The sequence below is a fragment of the Mustela erminea genome, chromosome 18 (genome assembly GCF_009829155.1).
Source record: "Mustela erminea isolate mMusErm1 chromosome 18, mMusErm1.Pri, whole genome shotgun sequence".
NCBI lineage: Eukaryota > Metazoa > Chordata > Mammalia > Carnivora > Mustelidae > Mustela > Mustela erminea.
The window spans coordinates 31,567,372-31,580,386 of record NC_045631.1 but is presented as its reverse complement, the minus strand read 5'-3'; the positions used below and the strand labels follow the sequence as shown (position 1 = coordinate 31,580,386).

The following is a 13,015-nucleotide window of genomic DNA, read 5'->3' as shown; positions in this document are numbered from 1 at the left end:
CCTCCTCATTAAAAATGAAAGACATGGGGCGCCTGGGTGGCACAGTTGGCACAGTTGATTAAGTATCCAACTCTTGATCTCAGCTCAAGTCTTGATCTCAGTGTTGTGAGTTCAAGTCCTGCTTTGGGCTCCATGCTGGGCATGGTGCCTACTTAAAAGTAAAATAAATAAGTAGACATTTAAACACTATTATAACAACAACAGAAGAATATTGATATTCTACTTTAGGTTTTTATGATCCTTGCTCTTCTTCCCCCATATGTCATCAATTTTTATGTGACTAATTGTAGAAGAGTGTTTCTCCATTTTGGCCAATATTTCTTAAGAACATTTCTTACCAGAAGCTAACTCAATGTGTGGAGGACACAAACCGATTTTTCCTATTTTTGCTTCATTGATATCCCGAGTATTTTTATCTTCATTCTAGAATGTGAGCTTATTCATAAATATTCTAGAGGGTGGAGGCCTGAAAAATAAAGGGAAATGTAAATTTGTTTACTCTGCCATGAAGTAATGGCTCCCATTGAAAATAAAACAGCTACTATATAGGAGAAGAGGGGGGAAAGGAAAAAAAGGGTCAAAATTGTTCATTAAAGTAAGTTTTTATTCTAGTTATTTTCAGGTTAGGAAAACTGAAGGTGAAGAAATGCACTAACAAGCTGACAAACAGCTCTGCACTGTGGAAACTTGGGAGTGGCCCGGTAATTGCTCCCAAGGGAGGACGGCTCTGGCGATGCCAGCAGCCATGCCAAGGCTGGGTGAGGCTGGCGGTGGGAGAGAAATGCCTTGCATACCTTTGGATCTGTTCAGTCATTGACTCAGGAAATAGGCCTGTGTCACTCAGCTGGTAGCATCATTACTTTTGCATGGGAGGCCAAGGGTTCAAGTCCCACACCAGAAACTTGGCAGCTTCCCAAAGCCAATGCCTGCGTTGTCATAGAAGGTAGATGATGGCGAGTACTGGACAAGAGAGCTCTTTCTCCTTGGTTCTTTTAGGAAAATGGAGATTAGAAGAGTGAGGGTGGCAGCACATCACTTAGCTGAGTTTGAACCACAAGCTTTGAAGAACTCCTCTATGGAACTGGCAGAACCATCACCCAGTTGCAGGCCCTTTCCAAGAGGAGAGGAAAGATTGAGCTCTGTGCCAATGCTGTACCATCACTTTAACTAAACCCTCAGCTCGGTCTTTGTTCCAGCTACAATAAATGTAGAGGACAAGGGCAGCAAAAAATGGTGACAAGTCTTGATTGTCAAAGTGAGGAAGCAGCGGTCCCTGGTTAGTGAGGACATCAAACCTGGAATGCACATCCACACTCCTGTAGAAAAATCTCTGGATGAACTTTTCTTTAAGATAACTCATGTGCAATGTTCCTTGGAAGTTCAGTGTGACCTATGAAAGCAATTTGTCATTTAAAATATTTGAATTAGTTTAAAAGTTTAAAAAGTATCACATTTAAAAATACTTGGAATTATGTATATTAAATATACCCAATCAAATTGCTTTTTAGTAAATATTGGAAATCGGGGGAATAAACAAACAAAAAATGGTGGCAGAGAGGGGCCTGCCACTTCAGTGAAGGTGAAGGTGGTTGATGGACCTTTTTAAATAAAATAAACTTACTCCAATAAAAGATACATCATGGAGGCATGAAATATAATTTCTTCTTCTGTCTGAAGAATTTCTATGGCAGCTTATGGGGCCTGAGAGAGAGGTTTGCATCATGTGTTTGTGGAATAGTAGTTTAGCTTCCAGGTTGGCACAGGGCTTGTTCTGGTTGATCTCCTTTGTGTACAACCCTGATGCCAGAGCCCTTTGCCCAGGGAACATGGGAGGCTGCCTGAGTTTGGGGGTAGTGCTCTCCCAGTTGTCTCCCAGTAAGTTGTTGTTAGAATGGAGAGGCCTCAGTGACAGGAGCTGTCTCTCAGCCTAACAAAATCACCTTTCCCTCTTTTTCCCTTTAAATACAATACCTTGCTTATGAGCAGCTGTAAGGGAGGTACCTTTGTAAGGTACCTTTGTAAGGGAGGTGCAAATGGTCTGGATATTATTGGAATGGAAGGACAACTTATGATTCGTAGCTTACCCTAGGTCAGATTCCACAGACACAATCTTCTGTACTCCTAGTCTGTTCAGCGATACGACACAGATGCCATAAACTCAACAATTCGAAATCGATTCCTTAGAAGACTGGAGTTCTCTCACACATTGCAGAGGGACTTCACTGAGGGCCCCCAGTCTGGTATTTCTGGTGCCAGGACATCTTTTGCTGTGTTCCCATAGCTTTCATTTCTGTCCAGTTACAGAAGCTCTCTTCGCCTGTAGGGCCTTCTCTCCTAACCTCTGAACCTAAACATATACCAAGAGAGGTTGCGAGGGTCCCAGGAGAAAGAATATCATCCAAAGCTTTAAGAGAGTTAAGCAGTTTTGGATCTTCCTTAACATTCTGTGGCACCTGACTTTAGTTTTCTGTGTTTTCCATCTGAATTATTAACATCTTTCCTTTTTTCGTGAAGGAAAGTTTTTTTTTTTTTTTTTTTAACAAGCTTTATTGAGGAATCATTCACATACCATACAATTTGCCCATTTAAAGTAACAGTTCAGGGGTTTTCAGTCTATTCACAGATTTGGGCAACCCTTACCACAATCAATTTTAGAACATTTTTAGTACCCCCAAAAGGCATCCCACATTCTTTAAGCCAGGATTACCCAATGCCCCATCCTCCTAGTGCTAGGAAACGAGGAATGTACTTTTTGCTTCTGTGGGTTTACCTATTCTGGATTACCTGAATACTTACCAGAATACCTGGTTTTAGGATCAGTATAACCCATGAAGTAGGAAACTAGGTAAGTCGTAGATGAAAAGCCTCAAATGTCATTATCCAGAGTGTGCGGATGGTCTGGGTATTATTAGAATGGAAGGACAACTTATGATTCGTAGCTTCCCCAGGTCAGATTCCACAGGCACAATCTCCTGTACTCCTAGTCTGTTCAACGATACAACACGGACGCCATAAACTCAACAATTCGAAATCGATTCCTTAGAAGACTGGAGTTCTCTCATGAGTTGGCACACCACACTGCGTGTTAACAGGCAATAACACTAAAATGCACTAAAGACCATGTAATTTATTCCCAACATGCTGTTATTCTTTCCAAAACATTAGCTTTGGAGCAGAACGTTTGCTAAATGTTGTCTTTATTTCCAAAGCTTGGGGTAAAGATCGAATGCACCCAATGGCTGAGAGATAATTGGCCACTTTACAGTTTCAACCTCAAATGAACTCCCCTGTCTGAGTAAATTTCCTGGTAAGAGATCCCGTTTTAATAGAATGTGAAAGCTGCAAGAAGGATGGAGCTTACAGATCGCAGTATGGTCTGTTAGATAAATGACCAGGGGTAATATATCTTAAAACCACATTTTGTAGACATTTAACAGAAATCCCAGAAAAAAAAAAAAAAGCACCCAGTGGTTCAGCATTCATGCCTAAATGAAAATAACATGTGTGCCTTCAGCCCAAGATGTGCCAGGGCTTGGAGGGAAATTGGCAAGGATTAAGACCAGGAGCCTTTTGGGAGCTATTAGACGTTGTCATCCTGGGCCTGACCTCACAGCTTTCTCTTAGAGGAGAAAGCAAAAGGTGGCTGCATTAAAGCTTTACTCTCAGAATTGCCACAAAGAGCCCCCCAAAACACCCTATAGCTGGCATCTTTTCACTGCATTGGCTTTGAGTCAGAAGTAAAAAAATTGTCATTTTGTTTAGTAGCTGAAGAAATGGGTGGCTTGTACTATTTAATCTAAAAGTGGTCTCTGGCACTGACAGTGGATTCCTAGGTGTTAAGAAGTGCATAAGAGCATGAGGGTGCTCTTTCTCTGTATTTAAATTGAGACCGTTTGTTTCCTCCTTTGGATTATCCTCTTTCCTGAGGTCTGCCTCATGGTGACCTCGTGACTATGAGTTGTGTTTTGCAGAGTGGAAAGGTGGTTTTACTGTTTTAAGTTCAAATTTCATAGGCCTGAACCCCTTGATTTCGGATTCAGATTCTCCAGAATGTAAGGGAACAAGAGCTCCAACTCTTAATTTATTTCAGTAGAGAGGTGGTTTAAATCTGCTACTAGAGATGGCATCTGTTTGTAGGAGCTCTCCTGAAGATTCAGTTATTTAAAAAACAAAGGGCCAGGAACTATCCTTAGAGACAGGGAGACTAACCATGGCTCCACCTTGAAGGCGCTCATGATTTATCTGTCTTAGGGGAGAGGAAGGAGGACAGAAATGTGGTGAGTGCTATGGCTAGGTACATAAGAGATATAATAGGGCACAGCCTAGTGTGGAGCAGGACTTCCCAGGGAAGGTGATTCTTGTATTGGGTATGAAAGTAGGAATAGGAATTGTCAGACATCTAAAAGTTGGCAGTTGAGTAGAAGAGAGTGTTTTTGAGCCAGAGATAAGAGCATATCCAACTGCACAGAAGTAGAGATAGCATGATATGATTCAGCATGTCTTAAATGGGTGGGCTTGTGTTTTTGCAAGATATGTCTGGACAAGTTGGCAAAAGCCAGAGCAACAGAAGCCTTGTGTTTGGAATGAGGTGTACCACTTTCCTAGTTCTTCCTAGCTATTTCAGTATGGCAACTAATGCCCTGAGTTCAGTCTTATAGTTAGAGCTATATGCATGTTCCTCTCCTTTGCTCCAAAGAAACAGATCTATAATCAGATTCTGGCTCTGCCACTTACTACATTATGTAACCTCAGACAGATTGGCCATGGGGAGCCTCTGTTTTCTGTTATGTAAAATGGGACCAAACTAAGAATAACACAGTGGGGTTATTGTGAATATTATCAGGATCAAAGAAGTACAATGCTTGGCATTAAAAAGTTCTCATGAAATATTTGTGCAATCAAATTGGTACAGGAATAAAAAGGAAATTCTACTGCCTGGAAAACAGCCTTTAGCTTTCCAAACACCACTGGCTGCCAGAGTAGTCTAGGACACCTGGAAAGAGATAGAAAAAGGATCTGAACCCTGAAGAAGAGTGACAGGAAGGCAGGGATCCAGAACCTGTAGACAGTAGGCCAGCAAAGCAGATCGAAGAGGAAGGGATGTGACTTTTGCCAGAACAACAAGGGCACCACTAGGTCAGGAGTGCAGACAGGAAGGAGGAGGTGGCAGATGCTTGGTCATAGAGCACTTCAGGGAATGGACACACAGCAGCTCCCAGTTTCCTCTTTCCTGATGTCATCCTGGTGTCCTACCAGGCTCTGGAAAGAAATCAAAAAAGGGAAAGAAGAGAGGAAAAAAGAGAAAAAAGAGAACTGCTGCATTTTTGTATAGTAACAGTAACACCCTTTCATGATAAAAACACTCAACAAACAGAATAGAAGGAGATTTCCTCAACCTGGTAGAGAGCATCCAGGAACAACCCACAGCAAACATCATTCTTAATGATGAAAGGCTAAAAGCTTTTCTTCTAAGATCAAGAGGAGGACAGGGTTGTCTGTTCTTGCCACTTCTGTTCAGAAATTGTACTGGAGGTTCTGGCCAGGATAATTAGGTAAGAAAAAGAAATAAAGGGCATCTAGATTGGAAAGGAAGATGTAAAACTGTCTTTTTTTGCAGGTGATGTGATCTTGTTTATAGAAAAACAATCTTGAAAAAAAGAAAAAAATTGGAAGATTCATGGTTTTTGATTTCAGAACTTAATACAAATTGGCATTAATCCAGACAGTATGGTGGTACTGGCTTGAGGATAAACATGTAGATCAATGGATTAGAATTGAGAGTTGAAATAAAACTTCTCATTTGTGATCAGGTGATGTTCCACAGGGGGTAGCAAAAAATACAGTGGGGAAGTATAATCTTTTCAACAAATGGTGTTGGGACAACTGGCTATCTGCATGCAAAAGAATGAAGTTGAACTCAAACCTCACACCATATACAAAAATGATCTCAAAATGGATCCAAAACTTAAATGTAATAGCTAAAGCTATAAAATGCTTAAAAGAAAACACAGAAGGAAATTTTCATGACACTGGGTTTGACACTGAAAACATAAGCAGCAAAAGGAAAAAACAGATAAATTGGACTTCATCAAAATGATAAGTTTTCTGCTTCAAAGGATATCATTAAAAAAGTGAAAAGACAACCCACAGGATGGGAGAAAGTGTTGGTAAATCATTTATCTGTTAGGGGGCTTGTATCTACAATATGTAAAGAACATCTACATACAACTCAATAATAAATAGAGAAAAAAAAATAAAAAAAAAAAAAACAGAAAAGGATCTGAATAGGCATCTACAGATGGCCAGTAAGCATATAAAAGAAGCTCAACATCATTAACCATCAGGAAAATGCAAATCAAAACCACAGTGAAGTACCACTTTATGCCCACTAGAATGGCTGTAATGAGAAAGACAATACAAGTGTTGGCAAGGATGGAGAGAAGTTGGAGTTTTCATATACTGCCAAAGGGAGTTTAAAATGATGCAGCCACTTTGGGAAACATCTCAAAAAGATAAACATGGGGCACCTGGGTGGCTCAGTTGGTTAAGCATTTGCCTTTGGCTCAGGTCATGATCTCAGGGTCCTGGTATGGAGCCCCACATCACCTCTTTCTCTCCCCCTCTGCCTCTCCCCTCTGCTAGTGCTCATTCTCTCTCTCTCAAGTAAATTTATTTTTTTTATAAAAAGGATGAACATAGAGTTAACATCACCGTAAGATCTACTGGAAAGATATGGAACTGTTTCATATCTTATATGTCTTCATATCTTATAGACAAGTACATAAACTTGTACATGAATGTTGATTGCAGCATTACTGATAATAGCCAAATAATGGAAACAATTCAAATTTTTGATCACTGATGAATGAATAAATAAAATGTGGTATACCCACACAATATCATATCAATTAAAAGAAATGAACTGATACTTGCTACAATACTGATGAGCCTTGAAAACATTGTTAAGTGACAGAAGTCAGTCACAAAAAACCATGTATTGCATCATTCTGTATGTATGAAATGTCCAGAATAGGAAGATCCGTAGAGAAAAACAGGAGATTCGTGGTTGCTTATGACTGGGGGGAAATGGGGAATGACTTCTAATGGGTATGGAGTTTATTTTGTGGTGATAAAATGTTCTAAACTTTATTATGGTGATGGTTGGTTAACTCTGTGAATATATTAAAAACCATCGAAGTATATGCTTTAAATACATACACTTTGGTAAGTTGAAAAAAAATGTGTAAATTGTATGGTATGTGAATTATATCTCCATAAAGCTATTATAAAAATCAACATTAATAAAACAAATAGCTGTCATTGAGTACTTTCCAAATGCCAGGCACTGTGCTAAGCTTTATAATCTTACTGAAGTGTTATAATAAATATGCCAGGAAGGTTTTATTATCTTTATTTAGAACAGAAAAACATAAGTTTAGACATACTAGGGAACTTGCCCAAGGTCACAAAATTAGTAAGTGTATTTATTAGTTAGGAGTTAGGACTTTGACCCATTTTTATCTTACTTTGCGATTCAGGGCCATATTGAAAGGTCTTAGGTGGATCTTATAGGCCTTCTTGTGTTCCAAGTCCAGTATTCACAGTATAATCACCACCAAACAGCAGGAGTTAGTGGAATCTTTGCTTCCAACTTTCTCACCATGAACTGTGGTGAGGTGTTGGCCCCCACTTGCTGCTGGATATGGGTTGGAGAGGATCTTTATCCTTAGTTGTATTCTCTGGCCTTCCAAGGGTACATTTGTTCTAGAGACTCCCTTAATTCCCCCTCAGATGTGTCACAGCTGTAATTCTGGGAGTGAGACTCCTGACCCTCCATCCCCAGCACCTGATTTTACAGATTGTGTTTGAAATGGAGTCCTGTTACTCTTGGCCCCCTCTGCTTCCTAGTTCCAGGAAATAAAACGTGAGAAGGAAGGTGTTAGGCCCACGAAGACAAAGACATCTAATAGGCTTACTAGGGAAAATTTGGATGAGTTTTGGGAAAATGACTCTGAAGTAGATTGATTACATTTTCTGTTTGGGCTCAGCATTTAAGGAGAAAAGGGGGACCAAAGCCAAATGTCCTTGGGAATCTTGTCAAATTCCAAATGTTGGAAAACATTTCAGGATGTTTGACTGAATTTGGCAGAATCAGCACCTTGACTGTGCCCTTTCTTCTTGGACAAAGGTGACTGAAAAACCTACAAGAATCCAAGTCCAAAAGAAGTCATGATTATTCTTGTATGGGAAGTAGCACAATGGCGCCCTTTGTCAATGGAAATATTTCAGTGAGTGTATTAACCATGAGCATGGTTATGATAACAGGGTTTTTAGAAAGAGGGTAAAAATCAACTGAAGTAACAACTCAGGTCCTAAAGGGAAGCAGCATATCCTTTTATTCTGCTGTTTGTGATCAAGAGCAGAAGCTGGAAGAATTGTGTCCTGTGACTATCCACAGCCCCTGATTCTGTGCATTCTGAAGTATTCCCAGGAATACCGTGGCCTCACACTCATCTTTTGACTTTTCCACTGGATTCTTTAGAGTCAGAGGAGAACCACATGGAATGCTCACAGAGAGCCCTTCTCTGGTTTTCAGTAAACCCAAACCCTCCATGATAGATTGAGTGGAAGGAAGAAGAAGGTGATGTTATGAAGTCTTGGGAACAGCTGAGCCCTTGTTGAGACACCTAAATGGGTACTAGTGTCTCTCATACTCCCTGAATTAATTCATTGATTTACCATAGTTACTGAATACTTACTATACTTTATGCACAAGAAAGACAACAGTAAATAAAACAGACCAAATTCCCTGCCTTTCTGGATTTCACATTCTAATGGAGAAAATACTATTGTATTTCGGAAATATAACATTCAGTTACTAAAGTTCATAAAGGTCAGTTGCAGAGTTGGTCAAAGAAGGATAGAATTTAATTTTCCTTCCTACAAGTAGCTACAATACCCTGTTGTAATTTTTACCCTAGTACTACAAATACTTACTGTTTTCCTGATAAATTTTAATACTGACTTTCACAGATAGAATATGTTGTCTTTACCATTAATGTGATAGTTATGTCCCAAGTTAAGTTTTCTAAGAAGGAGAAGCAACAAAAACCCATCCTTTAAAATCTGCCCCCCCCATAACTAAAACTTTGATTTTGGGAAATATTTATAGCAATATGGAGCTAAAGCTTTCTCCATAAATACCTTTTTTTTCTCTTTCCTGTCTCATCATCAGATATTTTTTATTCACTGAGGAAGCAACATTTGAAAGTAAAGATGTAAATTAGAAGCTTATGAAAGAAGTAACCAGTAGCGTTGGATTTTTGTTTCAAGGCAAAAGGATGGTTTTCAGTTTCCCTTTCCTTACATTTCTGCACGCTGGTGTCATATATTAATTTGTTGTGGTTGGAACTATTATTTTTAGTGGATACCAATTCTGGCAGTTAACAAGGGAGCTCCTATATGGTAACTATGGTGGACATGAGAAAAGACACAGCTTTTTCCGTGCTGCATTAGCCCTAGACTCGCTTTCACTGTTTCTGGGTCCCCAGCTGGTTACAGCTGGTTCTGCTTATGCTCCCCAGCTGCAGGCTCAGCTCTCTGAGCTATTCCTGATGGAAATGGATAATGCAGCATGACTTCCATTCCAGGCTGGTATTGTATTATGCTCAGATCCAAGATTCAGTGACTCCAGGTGACTGAGGGGATCCCACGCTGCTTGCTACTAATTACATCTGAGAGCTACTGTCAGTATTAAATATGACCACAAGGGATCAGGTAAATTTGGAGCATAGCCCCGTTCACTAACTTCTTACCCTGTATACACTCAAGTCAGACTAGAACTATAGCTTTAATGCCCTTTCCTTAGTCCAGCCAGTTTACTTGGCTAGTTCACTAGTCTGGATTCTGGAGATCCTAGCTCTAGTGACTCAGTTATTGACCTGGTTTTCTAGCTTTGAATAAGACACTAGAGAGTGTGAGTACCTGAGCTGTTAGACTGGTCAGTATCCACCAGGCTATTTCCAGCCTTCACTGATTGGATGCAACCTTCTGGTACAGCCATTTCCAAAATGAAGATGGAGGCAAGTATAGCCCCACGGACACTGGGCATTATAGGACCTGCAGCAACTCTGGAATCATCCCTTGTTTCATCTCAGTGGGCATGTCTCAAGCTAACTTCTGCTCCATTCCCAGCTTACCTGACAGTACTGGAAGTCGTCAATACACCGTTTCTAAGTTCCAAGTCTCAAGCAGCGGTCATCTGTAATTGGAGTTACTTCATGGTAGAGAGGGAAGATTTTGGTGTCAACATTTTTTAGTTGTTAGATATATTTTTTTAAAGATTTTATTTATTTATTTGACAGAGAGCACAAGTAAGCAGAGCAGCAGGCAGAGGGAGAGAGAGAAGCAGGTTCTCCACTAAGCAGGGAGCCTGATGTGGGGCTTGATCCCAGGACCCTGGAATCATGACCTGAGCTGAAGGCAGCAGCTTAACCAACTGAGCCACCCAAGCGCCCCAGTTTTTAGACATTCTTAATGTTACTTGGTCCCTTATTGGGGAGATAGGCAGATTTTGGTTTTGTATTTATCCTAGATCCCTGAAGATCGTCAAAGGTTTGGAGCCAGGAATGGCCTGGAAGTTTTCTGGGACTAACTCAAGGCTCCATTAAATTTCCGCTGGAAACATCATGAGATCCACAGCTGAAGATTCCTTGTTGTACCCAGAGCATGACATAGATTTCCTCTTATTGCCAGCCCCTTCCAGTATATCTGCATATTTCTTTCATTCTGTCTCTAATGGTTCCTTGAAAAAAAATCCCACATTGGGTATACAATTGAATATGGAGGTGCAAGGGAGGCATCTGGGAGAGAAAGTGAAAGCAGAATGAAGAAGAAGCTTGTTTAGAGAAACAGATGGCACTTACCTCAGGAGAGTGGGGGTACATCCTCATAAGTGCATACATTTGTTTAGTGTACTTTTTTCTCCTTGTTAAGGAAAAGACAAATTGGTCTAAGTATATGACTCTTAGTCACGTGCAAAGGGTATTAGATGTTTACCTTTTCATCCATGCCCAGGGTGGGTTTGAACTTGAGGTCTCAGAGCCCCATGAGAAGCCTGTTGCTTGTAGCTTGAGGAATGGCCATTCCTTTCTTTTACAAATTCTATAATTCTCCAAGTCAGTGCAAAATAAGGATGAGACACACTTAAGGCTCCTTCTGTTTTGTGCTGAGGAAATGCTTGATAATAGAGAAGCAGGAGGAAAAAGCAAAGGTGAAATGGTTTGATGAGGTCATAGTGAATTAAGTGTTAGATGTTACTGCCATCTAGTGATGACTTAACACCTGGCTGTCAGGGGAAGGTGAAGACTCGTCTTTGTGCTACAACATAACCTGGCAACCTCTGGAATGGTGGTAACAGGGCAAGCTTCTGAAATAGCAGAGGAAGGTACTGTGGTTTAAAAAAAAAAAAAATCTACTCTTTATAACTGTGAAAATAGTTCATCTCCTCATATTAAATGAACCTCTGTGTTTATAGTATTTCTGCTTTTGTGTATAAAACTTCATTGGAACAATGAAAATGGGCTTTTAAAAATATGTCACACTACCTTCCATTACACATGTTCATTTACACATTCTCAGAGACCATGTATTACAGCACCTCTCCCCGTGTCTGTCCTCCAGCCTTGTCTCTTCACAGAGCATCACTTAATGAAGCTCTAATTCCAGGCATAGTCCTCCTCCCTCTTCTGCACTCACAGGGTACCAGGATGGAGGTGAGGAAGAAGAGAAATACTCTAAGTGATTCCCTATTGTACCAGGTGCTTTACAGTCATGGTAGCCCTCTCTATAACCCCATATGGTGGGATCCTGCCAGTGTGAAAGAGGAGGAAATTGAGCTTCAGAAAGGTTAGGCAACTGGCCAGAGGTCACACACAGTTGCCTGCATACAGCAGAGGTGGAGTTTGTACCCAGTGCGTCTGGTCTTATCCTCTGAAGAGATTTTTGTGGCTTGGTAAGCACAGAGATAACAGTTTTGGGAGTGATCACTGGGTGTAGAGTAGGTGGAAGGTGCTCTCTCTGCTCAAGAAGGGCATGAGTCCAAGTGTAGCTTCACAGGACTTCCTCTGGCACGTGGACAGATGACAGGAAGGCACAGTTGTACGTGAGTGTAAAGGGCTGGCAGTTGTAGATGCACAAACAAGCCCACAGCTAGAGCAGATCTCCAGAAACAGTGACTCTGTATAACTTATTTCATTTCCTTCCACCCCCCACCAAAGAAATTGAATGTCTCGTGAAGATGAACCATCTGCAAAAGATTAAAATGGCAAGAAAAAAAAGATGATCTAAGCACAGCATCAGCCATCCCTTTGGTGTATAGAGGAAGAACACTGAATTTGGTGGGCAGGATATAGGATAGGACTTAGAAAGTGAGGCTTAGGATCCCACTCTGGCTAGATACTTGTCAACTGCAGATCTCATAGGACCACTCCCTTTCTACCAAGAGAGCTAAGTACAATGGGGTCATTCTTGATACAGGCTGATTTTATGCCAAGAAAAGTGAAGGATGGAAGTGAATATGCATCTTTGTGTTTATTTCTCACTTGGAAAATTCTGAAGGCAGGAGACTTTTGGAGCAGTCTGTGATAATAGGCAGTTGCAGAAACTTAGTATATTAGTTTTTTACACACCTAATTAGGGAGGCAAAGAAGTATGAATTTCTTATGGAGAAAGGAATTGGTAGCTGGACTTGAACCATTTTGCCAGTATACGGTCTATATTAGTCTCCTAGAGCTTCTGTAACAACTTACCCCAAACTAGATGGCCTAAAACAATAGATATTTATTGTCTTATACTTCTGGAGAATAGCCATGCAAAGTCAAGATGTTAGAAAAGCTTTGTTCCCTCTGAAGCTTCTAGGGAAAGATCCTTCCTAGCTTATCCCAGCTTCTGGTAGCCCCAGATGTTCTTTGGCTTGTGGCAGCATGTCTCCCAGCTCTGACTCTCATCTTCAATG

General features: G+C 40.6%; 1 long non-coding RNA gene across 1 annotated transcript; it reads right to left on the bottom strand.

Annotated features, from left to right (window-relative positions):
- Positions 1–1,151: 1,151 nt before the first annotated feature.
- On the bottom strand, positions 1,152–10,278 carry LOC116577434. The gene is made up of 3 exons (XR_004280509.1): positions 10,200–10,278; positions 2,085–2,347; positions 1,152–1,390 (listed from the first exon to the last, which is right to left on the bottom strand). It is a non-coding gene; the product is annotated as an uncharacterized LOC116577434 (long non-coding RNA).
- Positions 10,279–13,015: the final 2,737 nt, after the last annotated feature.